Raw genomic sequence first — 16289 nt, forward strand, 5'->3', positions numbered from 1 at the left:
TTCAAGTAGTGAAAATGACCTGTTTTATTTTCGTTATGAACAACGGCTGAGATACAAATAATAAATAGGAAAGCATGTTTTACAGAAGTGGTCAATGTACAGGCTTAGTTCAAAGAAGAAAGTATTCTTATGGACCAAAGATATAATTTTTCATAGAATTCTTTTTCAGCACTTGCTGTAATTAAAACTTAGCTATATGACAAACAGGTAATTATTCTGCCAAATTAACTCTACATTCACAACAAAATTCTCCCTTTTACCAGCAGATGTAATATTGATAAGCCTGATTTCTCTATAGTTCTAACCAGGTTTTCAATCACACTGTCAGTGAATTGAAATATAGCTGATAACAATCTGAATCCACATACTCTTTTTCCTGTGACATATTCCTTGCATTGCTCTGAAAATCAGTGACTTTTTAAATAACAAATAGAAATATAGGATATGTTTTTAAAACAAAGCTATTTTTTCCCAAAAAATCAAAACCACACTTTAAAATTCTAAGTTAATCTCTTTTTGGAATTATTAAATTATTATTCTTGATAGTGCAAGATGAAAAATGTAAATTAATGATTTTGAAAGACATTTATAATCCAATAATGACTCATTTTACTTCCTATACAAATAAATCTGTTTTAGACATAAATTATGTAAGTACATACTGGTTTATACACTCACATAATTTAGAAAGCTCTGAAGAATATGGCTCTTATACTTCTCTTGGGAAAATTCCAGAACCTGAGGACGTATGTCCAATGTTTATTTCTCAGTGAGGTGACGTCAGGGCATCTCAACTCCAGGAATTAAACCAAGGTCTCCTGCATTGCAGGCAGATTCTTTACCCTCTGAGCCATCAGGGAAGCCCATGGAAGGCAACAGGTTTCCCTAACGTATTACATATGTAATAATATATGTATTTGGAATCACTGGAAGCATGAAGCAGTGAAGTAGGTGTTAGAAGACATGAGTTCCAATGTGGATTACTCCACTCGCTAGCTCTCTAGACTCCTCTCTCAGATGCTGTTTCTGGTGTGCAGGAATGATGTATTTGCTTTGCTAATCCAAAGACTGCAAGTTCCAGTGATTTGACTCAAGGGAAAATGTTTTGAGGGTGATGGTTATTATTATCATCACTTGGGTAGCATTCTGTTGGCAAAGGTTAAAAGGTGCCTTTACAAATAAGGCTCTTTATTTTTTTATTTTTTTTTTTAATTTTTTTTTAAATTTTTTTTTTAAATTTTAAAATTTTTAATTCTTACATGCGTTCCCAAACATGAACCCCCTCCCACCTCCCTCCCCACAACATCTCTCTGGGTCTTTATAACAAAGCTTCAAACTTTCAGATCAGCGCTTGGGTATTTCTGGTAGCATGGATTTTCCACAAAGAATGCACCTAAACAGTAAATGCTTCTTCTGGTATTTGTTCCAGCCCTGAGACTTCGCTGCAGTCCCTGATTATTCATCATGGAACTAGTAAGAGGGGCCATGGGAGAGCTGGCTTCATACCCTCATGTTTTCCTCAGTTCTAGAGGACATCTGACACATAAATCCAGTTAGTCCTGGTAGAACTTTACTGCCTTTTACGTTTTGATAAAGCCTGGCCTAGAACTATCTGGGAAATGTGGGTTTTAGGATTTTTTTAGGCAGGCTTCATTTTCCTCAGGTGGTGCTGCTGCTGCTGCTAAGTCGCTTCAGTCGTGTCTGACTCTTTGCAACCCCATAGACAGCAGCCTACCAGGCTCTCCTGTCCCTGGGATTCTCCAGGCAAGAACACTGGAGTGGGTTGCCATTTCCTTCTCCAATGCATGAAAGTGAAAAGTGAAAGTGAAGTCGCTGAGTCGTGTCCAACTCTTAGCGACCCCATGGACTGCAGCCCACCAGGCTCCTCTGCCCATGGGATTTTCCAGGCAAGAGTACTGGAGTGGGGTGCCATTGCCTTCTCCGCTGGTGGTGCTAGTGGTAAAGAATCCGTCTGCCAATGCAGGAGATACAAGAGATGCCAGTTTGATTCCAGGGTCGGGAAGATCCCCTGCCCTGGAGAAGGAAATGGCAACCCACTCCAGTATTCCTGCCTAGAGAACTGCATGGACAGAAGAGCCTGGCAAGCTACAGTCCATGGTGTCTGAAAGAGTTGGACATGATTGACCATAAACACTTTCATACTTTTTTTCAGTTTCCTCGGATGTAAAATGGGGATTTTTACCTAGATGATCTCTAAGGTAGACCTCTTATAGTCTGTGCTTCTATGATATTTTCCATGCCTTTCTTGGAAAATCTAGCCTTAATTCTGATTATTTCAGAAAACTACAAGAAATAAGATTCAGTAGATCCAATAGAAAGTGTGATAATTTCCTCTTTCTTCTAAGTGATTTAAAACCTCTCATCTCACTGGCAAATTGTCCTACAGTTGGGAATGTGATTTCAAGCCAATGAATTTTTATAGTCAAATCCAACTACAGCAACAGAAAAATATGATTTACTGTGGGGTTTTCAGGGCATTGTAATTTATGATATGCAGCAGACAGTGGATACTTTCATCCAGGTGGGATGGGTCTGCCTGTCTGGCACTGTCCCTAAAATTCTGGTCTAGCCATAATTTTACATGCCCTTAAAAGTGGAACTGTCACAATCTCCTCAGTTCACCTCTCAAGAGAAATTAATTGATAGCATAGACTCCTGAGTGGCTGGCATGTGAGTGACACCCAGCTCTGCTATTTCACATCTAATCAAGGAGGATGGGAATTCTAGTTGGCCTATTGTCTATTTAAATCTGTTTCTGGATGGAATTCAGCTGGCCCAAATGCTGAATTGAGAGAGTGATGTGCAAAAGATGGAAAAAAATTAAGCCAGAAAACTGGTGCATGAGATAGTGCTTTCCACAGTGTCAAAAGAATTGCCTGGTGTGGTTGTGGACTTACTTTTGATTAGTTTCCTCAAATTTCTCAGTGACTAAAATGCAGCTTTCTATCCCAATTATCCTTGACCAATCTGGTTATGAATATGTAATGAAGACCTATGGCCTATATCAGATATACCATCTTGAAGCTATGCTTGATAGAGGCAGAGGTTCAAAACTCAACTTCTACCTTCATGTTTCTGATAATAAAGAGAGGAAGCAATATTAAAAATCTACGAAGAATAGTAATAAATGCAAAAGTGTACCTAATCAAGAGCTAAAATTAGATGGCAACATGTTAAGTGGTAAGAAATCACCTATGAGAAGGGACTTATTAATAGTCGGTATAGCGAACAAAAGAAAGTTCCATGTAAGTAATGGGGTAATTTTTCTTCAAGGATGGGTGAGATGTGAACATCACAACTGTGATGGGAGGACAGCCTGAGCCCAGAAAACCCTATGAGCAAATCCTTAGCAGTAAAAGTAAGTGATGGAAATTTAGGAGATGCTGAACCAACTTAGTAAAGAATAGAAAGTACATCAGGGAAGGGATATGGTTCAAGCTGAAAACACGGAGGTCCTTAAAGGCTCGTGTTTTATTTATTAATAAGCTGGATGCTATAGAAAATTGGTTGTTTTAGAATAATGGAAGAGCATGATGAAAATGATGCTAGAAGATTAGTTTAATAGTGATATATAAAATGAGTGGAAAAAGAGCAAGAGATGGTGCAAAACTGGATTAAAGTCCTTCCCTGTTCCTCCCACCATGCTTTTTAATTTCAAAGGAGAATATCTTATTTATTTAGACTGGTCTTAGGGAAAGAGCAGAGCTTGTCAGTTAAGGAGAATAATTTAACCTAGATGGAGGGAACAGTAGAATAAAGGTTAAGAGGTAGTGGGAGGCATGCTCCTGAAAGGTTAATTAATTTGCTCAATATCTCATTATTAATGGTAACCAAGCTCTAGAATCCGGGTTGCCAATGTTTTCCCACTGTACCACTCTGCTTCTTTTTCCTAGCTATAACACAACTGCCACTGTTCAGCAAATTTTGTCATTGCTAGTGACATTTTAATCTATTACTTGCCCAGCATGAAATAAGCTTTACCTGAAGCCAATGAGGCAGTCCAGTGGGGTTTTCTAAATTTCTAAAGGGGTCAGAATAGTGGCAGAAGCAATTAGAAGAGTACTTCCAATTCCACTTCTGAGATGAAGGCAGTGGGTGCCCAGAAGGGTGGCTCAATGGATTTCTGGTTTTATCTACTTTTTATTAAAAACTATTTTTTTTTGCCATGCCACATGGCATTTGGGATCTTAGTTCCCTGACCAGGGATTGAATCCACAGGCCCTACATAAGAAACACAGAATCTTAACCAGTGGGCCACCAGGGAAGTCCTTGGATCTCCAATTTTAGAGCAAAACAACTAATGAGAATAACAACTGCTACACATGAAGTGTTTCATAAGCTTATTTCCTCTCTGTTTTCTGTCCTTATTTTTGTGTCAAAAAAACATGACTCTAAAACAGGGTATGTTTGACTGGTATTTTCCCCCCTTCTTCTCCACTTACTCATTTTTCTTTTCTTACAAGGACTATGCTTTTCCTCGTCAAGAAGTCTTTGTACCTCTGAGACAGGTCAATAAGTTGAACATGTAGGAATAGAGTCCTGAATTGAAATTTGAGTTTAGACAGTCTGGATAAAGGAGTTTTAGAATATCAGCCTATACTCTATACCTTCATCTCCACATATGCAGGCTCATGAGCCTGTTGACCTAAGTGGACGCCAGCGGAAAAGACCTAGTGTTAAACTTCACAGTTAAACCCAACTTTTGTGCTTGCTGCAGATGACATTTATTGCTGTAATGATGGAATGGGGGTATTCTGTCTTTTTCCCTTGGTTCCTTGCACTGGATGTCTTGAGAATGACCAAGTCAGTTGTTAGCCGTTAATAGCTTCCGAGTATAAACTCATGCCAATTTGACCCCCATGGGTGGCAACCCTAACTGAGAACTAGATTTACAGGTGTGGATACTTAGGCTGACATTTCTCCCATAGGAACCAGGGAACATGGTTCAGCAAGCTCAGTTGAGTAAAATAAAACGGGCCAAAGTCTTCATTAAAAATTTGAACAGAACCCAAGTCTCTTTTGAGGAACCAAAATGCTGTCAGGTCTCCCCAGGTCAATATTATTCCCACAAATTTCTAGCAATTTAAATCCCAGATCTAGCAGACTCAAGCAGTGTATTCTTTCAATCATGCTGCCCTGCTCCCCCCCACATCTGATGCAAGAGTGTGAAATGGCAAATATAATCTTCTACCTCTAATAAAATTATACCTAATCCTGAAAAGTATTCATTGATTTAGTATCAAGAATGGCCCTCCTGTTTTTGGAGAGAAGCTTAAAATGAAATGTGACAAACTTAAGAGTAGAACAAAAAGAGATAGAAAGAAAAGCAGGAGGTCAGGAAAATCTTTCTCAAAGCTTTAAATTAAGAATGATTTGCCATTGTAGTGAGTGAAAAAGGGAGTGTCTATATCATTTGAAAAATAAGTCATTCACACATTCTGTAAAAGGATGTCAACCAAGTTAGAAGCTGAACTTTTATGAGCAGAAGCAACTTAAATATTTCATCTCTTCTTGCCTCTTTACTCTTTAAATTATATGTTCCTCTCCACTAACATTTTCTTAGCTGAAAGAAGAGAATTATAGATATTGTGCACAAGTAGTTTGTTGTTCTGACTTGGAAATCCCTTACTTCCCTAAAGTTTAAAAACACTAGGAGAGTTATTGAGCCAATTATTTTCTGAATTTGAGAAAAGATCCTTTTCATCTAAGGAGGAATATGTCATAAAAAACATCACAGTGGTATATTCTGTCTTATGTCCACGGATGATCAGAAAGTTCAATTTTATCAGTTCAAAATTATATTATTAAACATTTAGATGCACATGTTGGAGTAGGGAATGGCAGCCCACTCCAGCATTCTTGCCTGGAAAATTCCATGAATAGAGAAGCATGGCAGGCTATAGTCCATGGGGTCACAGAGAGTCGGCACACAGCCCATGTATTTACCCGTGTTGCATTATAAAGTTATCCCAGCCATAGCCTGGGATATGTATAGTGTTACAAATGAAATTCTACTTCCAGCATCCTTATTTTCCTTAAGGGATGTCACCACTCCCTGATTTCCTGGGCTTCATGCCTGTGTCTTCTTTGTCACTGTCTTTCCTTTGTCTTTTATTTGACTAATTGCCAAGCTTTTCACAATGTTTCTTACACCCATCCTTTCCTCACTGTCAGTGTTACTGATGAGAACAGCAACTTATTTTTCATTTTCTTTTTTGGACTCCCAATTGAGTGTTCCCCCTGCACTCATCTCTTTCTCTCTCCCCATTCCTGAAAAATCTACTGCTTAAACATCCTAAGGCATCTATTTCAAAAATAGATAAAACCTCACTAGCCGAAGTCCTGATGTGTCATGACACTCTGGAATCTGGCCTAATTCAGCTGACATGATGTGCTTAAAATAGAAAAGGGGGGACATCCCTGGTGGTCCAGTGGCTAAGACTCCAAGCTCCTAGTGCAGGTGGCACAGGTTTGATCCCCAGTTAGAACTAAGACCCTGAATGCCACACAGCACAGCCAAAAAAAAAAAAAAGACTGAAATAAAAAAGGGTACAAAGTAGAGGCAACCAAGGACTGTATTCTTCCTCCTCCTTCTTTCTCATCTTTTTCTCTCTCTTCCTCCATCACTTTTTTCCTTCCTCTTCCTTCTCCTCTGCCAAATACCTCCCTTTATCATATATTCCCAAACTGCATCTATGCACATCCTCTGACTCAGAAATACTATGTCTTGGCTTGCAAATAACATGCACAATTTAACAGCCTTAACTCAGGTGGTTCCTCCTGCCATCTTGGAAAAAGCATCCAACTCTTTGAATTCTTACTAAGTTCTAGGTGCTGTGTACAATATCTTACTTTTATTATTTCTACTGAAACTTCTACACTTTGTGATCATCATATCTCCATTTGACAGAGAAGAAAACTGAGGAAAAAAGGGTAAATGAATTGTCTCCATAGATTTTGCAAAGAATGGAGTTGAATCACTGCTCTGATTCATCTGCTTAATGACGTGGAGAAAAGTCTTGCCTGGCTCGGGTTCCAGCTCCTCCAGTAGGGGGCTCTGTGGACATCCTTTTTATTTAATTAGTAGTAATAATTGATACTTGACCACAAAATTCTTTGCATTACTACTAAAACAATTTGGGGAGGGGGGAGCATGTCTTCCACTCACAGCTAAACTAGATATTCCTAAAGGGAAGGAATAGTATCTATGTTATTTTGTAATCCTCTGAGCACTAGGATAAAAGTATATACACAAGAGGTTGTTGAGTACACATGCTCTGTTGCTCAGCCGCGTCTGACTCTTTGCAGCCCCATGGACTGTAGCCCACCAGGCTCCTCTGTCCATGGGATTTCCCAGGCGAGAATACTGGAGTGAGTTGCCATTTCCTGCTCCAGGGGATCTTCCCGACCCAGGGATCGAACCCTGGTCTCCTGCATCTCCTGCATTGGCAGGAGGATTCTTTACCAGCACCACGTATTAGCACATTGATACAGCTTTCAGTCTGTTCTTTTGGTTTTATTTAGAAGTTACCTATGGCTGTTTCTTAGGATAACGGATCAACTGCCAAAAAGTAGTTTAAGCTGTTTGATATTGAGTCTGTCCCTCAAGTCTCTTTTACTAAATATAGATACCATATATGACGTGAATGGGATAACACATGTGAAACCTTTGGAAATAAAAAAGTGTTATACACCCCTTGCTTTTATTCATTTGCTGTATCCAGATCTTGCCAGTGTGAAAGCTCTCAAGAGGAAGGAAGGAGCACATGACTTTAGAGGCCTTTTTGGGGGGAAGATGCACTTCTCGCAGATGAAAGTTAAAAGCTGAAGTGTCCAGAATTTATGGATGCAACACCAAGCACATCTGTGTACTAGGATATTCTACTCAGGGGAAGACTGATTACTGGCAGGTGAAGGTTAAGGAGGAAGCTTGAAACTGGCAGGAAGTCTATTCAGAGGACATGTTATGTTATAGAAAGGTGATTTTGATGCTAAGCCAAATTAGTAATAGGAGTTTGAGGCTAATAACCACAGGTGTACACTTATGTTAACTTACCAAGAAATGCACAGTCTTGTATCCATTTCATCTGTTATCATCATTACCCTGGTAGAGCTAATATCTCATAACAGTCTGATCTTCAGTTTTAAGTTAATATAGCAGGTGTTGCCTATGAGTTATAACACCATACCACAAAACTGGTCAATAAACAGAACCCCCTGAAATTCAGATTTTTATTTTGTCTGTTAAGAATATGCTCTTATTAGTCAGAAGAATGAAGAGATGCTTAGATTGGTGTATTTGGAGGCTCTATCAAGGAAATGACTACAGGAGAATTTTCCCGAGCTCTTGAAATAAATTTGTTTCAGGCCTATTATGTATTCCATGAAGTGGAAAAGCTGCATATATTAGTAGCTCTATTTGCAGATGAGAAAAAGCAGAACAAAGTAAGAACAAAAACTAGTTCAAGGTTTCAGTTCATTGTAGCAATAGACCCTCTTTCTAGCAACCACAGTTTGTAGCTGAGCTGAAGATTTGGACAATGCCAACACCAGAACAACAAATGAAGTGAAATGAAATGAAAAGATGCTTGCTCCTTGGATAGAGAGCTATGACAAACCTAGACAGCATATTAAAAAGCAGAGACATCACTTTGCTGACCAAGGTCTGTATAGTCAAAGCTCTGGTTTTTCTAGTAGTCATATAAGGATGTGAGAGTTGGACCATAAAGAAGGCTGGGCACTGAAGAACTGATGTTTTCAAACTGTGGTGCTAGAGAAGACTCTCGAGTGTCCCTTGGACAGCAAGGCGATCAAATCAGTCAATCCTAAAGGAAATCAACCCTGTATATTCATTGGAAAAACTGAAGCTAAAGCAGAAACTCCAATATGTCTACCCAATGCGAAAAGCTGACTCATTGGAAAAGACCCTGATGCTGGGAAAGATTAAAAGCAAAAGGAGAAGGGGCGGCAGAGGATGAGATGGTTAGATAGCATCACTGACTCAATGGATACAAATTTGAGCAAACGTCAGGAGATAGTGAAGAACAGGGGAAAGTGGCTGCTGCAGTCTGAGGGGTCACAAAGAATCGGACATGACTTAGCGGCTGAACAACAACAGAACAGAAATGAAGACTGAGGAGAGTAAAAAAACTGAAGAGAATAAAACAAAAGCAAAAATATATGAAGGCAGATGAATGTGTACCTCAGAGTCAATTGCTTTGGAAGAGAAAATTCAATTATTGTACTTTTATAACATAATTGTATATGAGATAAAAACAAACCCCCTTCTTACTATGGTTCTTCTCTTACACAAGTGTCCAGTCTTGCTCATGAGTTTATCAGCCAAATAAACTTTTGAATCTTTATTTTATGTTCAACCAGAGCCAATGGGGCTCTTAACTTGTTGCCAAATGCTGTGCCCTCTGTCAACCATCTAACTGTCTTGTGTGAAAATTTAACACTACCTGAAATTTGTAGATTAACTTGGATAGACACTACCTTCTCACACAGAAACACATTGTGTCTGCTCATTTTTTCGGCATAGCTATTCAACATTGATTTCACCCTCTCTAGTTAATTAACAGTGGCATGGCTCAGAGTTTCTTAGATCCACAATTTCAAATATGCAGAAATATTTCCTTACAGATCTGTGGTTGTGGAGTAAAAAGGAGATCAGAGTATAAGAAAAGATTTGGCTTTTGAAAGTCAAGTGTAGAGCTACATTTTTTTAATTAACAAAGGTTTACTGCACCGTTGTGCAGTAGTACATAAATCACATATTTTGGGCATCTAGTGTATCTGCTCCAGCTGGAGATGAGGTTCAGCCACGTAACTGTTAATGCTTCATTTTGAAAGTTGCATAGTTGTCTCTGCTGGTAAGAGAGAGACATCTCCAGAAATCCTGCCTTGCCCTTCATTTATAGGACTCTCATTTTCTTTCCTTTCCCTGGTCTGGGGCAGGTGCAAACCAGATGATCAGGAGTACAAAGAATATTCTTTGATCTATCTCAAGATCCTGAAAACTGAATGACCAGGGTCCTAGGACGTATAAGCTAGGTGGCATTTAGTGCTTTGTGAGATCGTTTCTCGGTCGGTCCACTGTCCTTCTGGGGGAAGGGTACAGAGAGACGACTCAGTGTTTGATGGTGGGTGCAGAGTTTAGGAACAGGCCAGAACTAAAGCTGATTGCATTCAGCTTTTTGTTCAATTTGCTTTAAAGGTGAAGGACAGCAAAGGTCCAAGCACCTTGCTTTATCTAAATGGTATCTTGCTTTACCAATTACTTCTGGAAGCTTGACCTGACTCTCTACAATGTTTTGCCAAGTTATTATTTCTTTCCAAACAGTGAGGCAAGGGGAAGGAAGAGAAGCACATGACCCTTTGGTGAATTCAGCTCCCTGCTGGGGTCCACTGCCTAGGCCCTTTGTTCCCCTAGCCCTGCAGCCCAGCGTCTGCTCTTTATTATCCTTTAATGCAGGACCCAGGACTCCCTCCTCCCTCCAAAGGGTATTCAGCTGTCACCATTGTCCCTATGGGTCCATTAACTCAGTTGCTCCAAATCCCCTAAATGCTAAAAGCAGTTCTTCCTGCTCCCTGTTTCCTCCCCAACTTCCACCCCACTACCACCTTTGGTGGCAGAGAAAAAGGCTAAAAGAAGACACACTCTAAATAGACAGAATGAGTGACTGACATGACCAAGATGAACACAGTCACGCATCCTAAACCTACATCTGCTTATGTATCTACCAACCTTCTTTCTCCCCTGTTTATTGCACATGCGCTGAGCTAGGTGCTTTGTAGGTTTCTTCACAACATTCCCAAAGAATGTATTCCTCTTCATTTTACAGAAGGAGCTGAACAGTTAAGTCATCTGTTCAAACCACACAGTTTGTGAGAAGTAGTACCTGAATTACAACACAAGTCTGTCTGAACCCAAAGACTGTTCTGCTTCCTAAATCGTATTTGAAATTTCACACCATAGCAAAATTTCCTGCCACTGTTATAGAAAACTGAAATAGGTTGGGGGGGCGGCAGTTCAGATAATAGTCGAGCTTAATTTGGGGCAATCATTTCACAAGTGGCATCTTTCCTAAGCTGTATTTCCCAAATACAACCAGTCAAGTTTTACCATTTTTTCCTTTTTCTTTTATGAATGGAGAGGAGGCTATCAGAGCCAACAAATGACTCTAAAGTGGGATAATTAGAAGAGTGCCTTGTATATCTGAGTGACCCTGGGAGCTAGTTGACACACATCTTTTAATGAGACACAAAGTGGACCAGACTAGTTCCTGTCTTAGGATACTTCACCCTACCTGAGCAGTCAAGTGATAAAAAGGCAAGGGTAAAGAAACAAGGTAATTGTGTTAATGGTCAGCCCCAAGAGATGGGAAACCTCAGTGGGATATATGGTAGTCAGAGAAGGCTTCCTGGAGGAGGTGGAACTTAGAGAGGCTGAGGATGTCCTACACATAGGCTTATAAACATAGAACCAGAAGGAATACACGTAATGATAAACTCTCATTTGCAGACAATAAGATGGAAAACTGGAGTGGTTAGAGGTAAGAGAAGAGACCAGGAAGTGGGGGACATTGACGTGGCCACTTGAGTCACAGGGAAGGGTAGACTTCTGTTGCTGTAGGGATTTACAGTTGGAAGTGAAGTGAAGTGAAAGTCGCTCAAGTCGTTTTCGACTCTTTGCGACCCCATGAACTGTAGCCTGCCAGGCTCCTCTGTCCGTGGAATTCTCTAGGCCAGAATACTGGAGTGGGTAGCCATTCCCTTCTCCAGGAGATCTTCCCAACCCGGGGATCGAGCCCAGGTCTCTTGCATTGCACGCAGATTCTTTCCTGTCTGAGCCACAGTTGGAAGGTTGGGCCAGCATGTCGTACTGAGAAATTCAAACTTCATCTTGTGGACAGTGACTCAAACTTTGCCTTTGGACAGTGACAGTCCATCTGGTAAGTCACAGCTGAGAAATGTTTTGATGGAAGCCGTTTTGTTTTTGTTTTTTTTAAGGAAGCTCAACGACAACTGGTGGACAGGAGGGAAGTGGAGGCAAGAGGACCCGTTAAGAGGTTGTTGTAATGACCCATGTGTGAGGGGATCATTGCACTGGAGCAGTAGCTGTGGGCCAGATGTGAGTAATGCTTTACAGGAAGGACTCGCGGGATTTGATGGCAGTTTGGCTGTAGGGATGAGAGGAATATTAGAGCAAAAAAAAAAAAAAAAAAATGCTAACAGACGAATAGCCTTCCTTCCCAGCATATTGAAATAGAGTTGAAAATATTTTAAATGAGAAACATATTTCAGGACAAACTTTTCCCATAAAATATCTTCTTTCAAATCTTTCTCCCCAGCATGGATCTAACCTAAAGGAAAGGTAAATTTGCCATATCACTATAGACTTAATTTCATCCATGAGCCTCTTTTTCTTCAAAGTCAGTAATGATGATTAAAAATAATAATCTATCTAGAGTCAGCTCCTTAAACATTTTAACTCCCTTAAATTTACTACATGTTCTCTGCACACACAAAAATATTGCATGGGGGAAAAAGAACCAGATGTCCCGATCTGACCCATTGGTTGGCCTCATCCACATGGCAACAGTTGGTAAAATCTCAGTACTCAGTATCAGAATTCCTGCTCTCTGGATTCCTAAAGAATAAACCATTTGAAATAAAAAACACAAAAGAACAAAGCCCCATATCCATTCCCATATGGGTATTTACTTAAGACAGGAAATGCAAAGTGTCATACATGCCACTATTACAATGGAAATGACCACAGCAATCTGCTTGAAGTCACATAAATTTCCTTAGGAGGAGAGCACAGAGAGAGCCCTTTTAGTTCTTTGATGAAGGCTCTCGCTCATCATCTACCACAAGTTCAGTGACTGCCTAGATTCACGGATTTTAGTTTTCCACAACACTGTCACAGTGGGTTTCGTAAGCTAATGGATCAAGCTTTCAGATCGCTTTTTGCCTCAAATTTGTCACCTTCCTGCGTGCCTGGGTCACAGGCTGCAGCCACAGGGCAAGTTGAGAGTCTCCCCTTCATGCCCCCCAGGGATCTTCCACCTCTCTGGGAGAAACACCCTGTGCTCAAACACTTTCACAGCTGTTAGAACACTGATGGGAACTTCACGTGTGTTACCCACACAAGTGCTGTCAGGAAGAAACCAAGTGTCAAACAGAGGTATGTGGAAGTCAGTGTCAATACGCTTCTGAATGTTTTCCATCTGGAACACTGGATTTCGATTTTGACAAGAAACGGGAATTGCCCTGCGGGCACTGTCTTGAAACAGATCCTTTTGGTTCATTAAGTAACTTCATGTTACCTTAGCCTTGTTAGAGGGAGGAACATACAACTTTGCCTTCTCAAGGTGTGAATTTATTATTTCTCAACACTTCCTTTCTTGTTTCCATCCTGCCTAAATCCTGTGGACAACTGACTTTGGGCGGGGACAGGGGAATTCTCCCATTTTGCCCGAATCCTGAGCAGGCAGCTTGGTGGTCAGTCTATAGTATTAGCACCTTATGCTTGTTGCGGATGGGCGGGGAGCAGGGGGGTGGGGTGGGGTGGGATGGGGGGCGTCCCATGGCTTATCAGTGACTTGCCTTTGTTAGAGGCCATCAAACCATATCTCCCTGAGAAAGAGCTATCGGTGAGAAGGGCCTTGACTTTCTCCTGGAATATCTCTGTGACTGTGAAAAGTGGCATTGGTAGCCAGCGCTGTACCTGCTCCAGGCTGTGTCTGTTATCCTAATCCTGACCCCACTCCAGATATTAGTTTGCTTTTCTGTCTTTATTTTGTTAAACCCCAGTTCCATTGTAAAGCTAAAATGGAATGACTGGAATTCCAAAAGACTTCAGCTTATGAACTTAGTTCTCTTTGGGTTATGTAATATTGGGAATCGGATCTTACTCAGTCCTCATAACTGCCTGGTTATTTCTGAGGATGTTTCCTCACTGAAGAAGACTTTTGAAACAGTTTCAGAGAACACTCTGTTTAACAACTAGACACAGCGATCTCACATTCTTTTAATTTTTAAAAAGAGGATTAATAAACCATAATGGAAAAGAAAAATAAATAAATACAAAGAGGATTAAAAAATAAACTCTCTTGTTGCCAAAAAAATATATGCAATGTGACTTGAAACATAATTTTTTCAAGCATCTTTCTGCACCCAAATACAGATATCACAGAGCATTAGCCATAAATCCTGTTATTCAACCTACAAAACAGCTCTTATTTCAGAATAGCTTATATACAGTATTATTCATAGAATCTCTCACCTGCCAAGGGTGAGGACAGTATTGGGTTTGTCTACTCAGTTTGAAAGTCCAATAGGAGCAGGAATTCTTAAGCACCACAGGTATCTGAACACTGATGTGGGAAGGCAAGTCGGTAAGGGTGCAAAGGAAGTAACACATGGATTCACCTCGCTGGATCACTAACTTGAAAAATGGAAATTTTTTTTTTTTATCCCTGTATAAAAACAGGGCATCAACTTGAAAGGCCTTTGTTAGACCACAACTTAAGCATCAGATCTAAGCCCCCCATTGCTCCATCCAGTTCAATTTAATTTTGGTGATGCTTTCAACAGTGGTTACATTAATGGCTACTCACATATAACATGACAACTCATTTTGTATTATCAGATGACCATTCATTTCCAATGGCTAACTTGTAATTAAAACCTTTTTTTTTTTTAGTTTGTTTATAACCAAGCTAGAAAACCTATTTACATTTAATTAACACTTCAGATAGCCTGTTTAAAAACCCATAAATGTAGGGACTTTAACGATCCATTAGAGGTGCTTCTTTACTTTTCAGTGACTTGTAAAACTTTCACAAACAGATCTGCAAATGAATTACCTCCATCTGCTCCCCTGCAGCTGCAAAAGGGCCATGTTAAAAAACCATTTTCCTACTTCCTCCTTTTCTGCTTTTCTTCTAGCTCTAAGCATTTTGGTTTTAAAGCCACTCTCAGCTGCTTTGAAGGCAGCCCCTCAAGGAGTTTCCAAGTTTAGAGTCCATCTCCAAATGGTTTTGAAAACACTTTGGTCCACCTCAACTCAGTGCAAAAAAAATTGGGGAAGAAAGCTTTTCCATCTCTGCCAGCAAATAGACTCTTCAAAGAACCTTGAGCCCTTGGGTGGTAAAATGCAACAGTTTAAAAGTGACTGGTAAATTTCGAAAGCTGAGAGACATGCTTTCTTGGACTTCTCCATCCCTTCTGAACAACGTCTAGCTCCTGTTTGGAATATGCAACGGGGATATGAAAGGGTGGGGGACAAGCAGGCTTCCAAAGACATTTTCTTAGCTACACCTTCGGGAGCAAGGCTTGAGGAGAGTTAGTTCTGTAAAGACAGCCAAGCACCAAGCTGTGTCAGCCGTGCAGCAGCCGCTTTGAGAGGAGCGCAACGACTGGGTTTGACAAGTGTGCTGTGCTAGCATTCCATTCAAAAGTATGTTGAGAGAGAGAGAGGCGCATTCAATGTCTTTTACTTTACCTGAAAACACTGCTTTTCTCGTGGCTGCGGAAAACGAATTCCTCCTCTTCTCCCCGGAGCAAAGGAGTTCTCTTGCCCGCAATTCTCCCTTGGAGAAGACCACACAGCTCCGGCAAGGCAGCCTTCCTACTCCTAATCCCCACTCGAATGTGATGACACACGCTAACCCCAACCATCTGGTGAAACACGTCTTCAAGCACTCAGCACAGTGGTGTGTCAAGGCGGGCTGCCCAATCCGATTGCTGGGGCTGGGTGTCTCTCTCTCAACGACTGGAGGCTGAGGGCAGGGCTGAAACTGGAGGTCTGAGAACTCCCAGTCAAGTAACCTGAGATTTTTCGAGAGAAAGAAACTGCTATAAAAAGAGAAGAAGTGGGAGGCGCTAAAGAGAAGGTGGAGGGGATGAATTATTCCGGAGGCCAGTTGTGCGGTACTTTTCACAACTCCTGTGCGCCCCGCGGGGATGATGGGGACCCTCCGTAGGATGCACAGAAAAGCCAAAAAAAAAAAAAAAAAAAAAACACCAAAAAACTTTTCCTGCCAAGCTAGGGAGCGCAATCTTCTAAGCGAGGTCCCGCCCCCCTCCCATCTCCTTCTCCGCCAGGAGATAAAAAATTCATCTTGACATACTGATAAAGTGTTCATGTAGGAGTCGTTTACACCGAAATGTGACATCTACGTTTTGAAATCTAAACTCCTACCTTCCCTTGATGAGATCGCGGCTGCCTCCAACATTCCTGGGAGGAAGGGGGA

General features: G+C 40.8%; 1 protein-coding gene across 1 annotated transcript in view; it reads right to left on the reverse strand.

The window, feature by feature from the left end:
- The window catches only part of SULF1 (sulfatase 1), a 192387-nt gene extending 176528 nt beyond the window's left edge, over nt 1-15859 (reverse strand). The window contains exon 1 of the mRNA XM_018058433.1: nt 15539-15859. The gene's annotated coding sequence lies outside the window, so the exon portion shown is untranslated. The remainder of the gene's footprint in view (nt 1-15538) is intronic.

The sequence above is a fragment of the Capra hircus genome, chromosome 14 (genome assembly GCF_001704415.2).
Source record: "Capra hircus breed San Clemente chromosome 14, ASM170441v1, whole genome shotgun sequence".
Classification (NCBI taxonomy): domain Eukaryota; kingdom Metazoa; phylum Chordata; class Mammalia; order Artiodactyla; family Bovidae; genus Capra; species Capra hircus.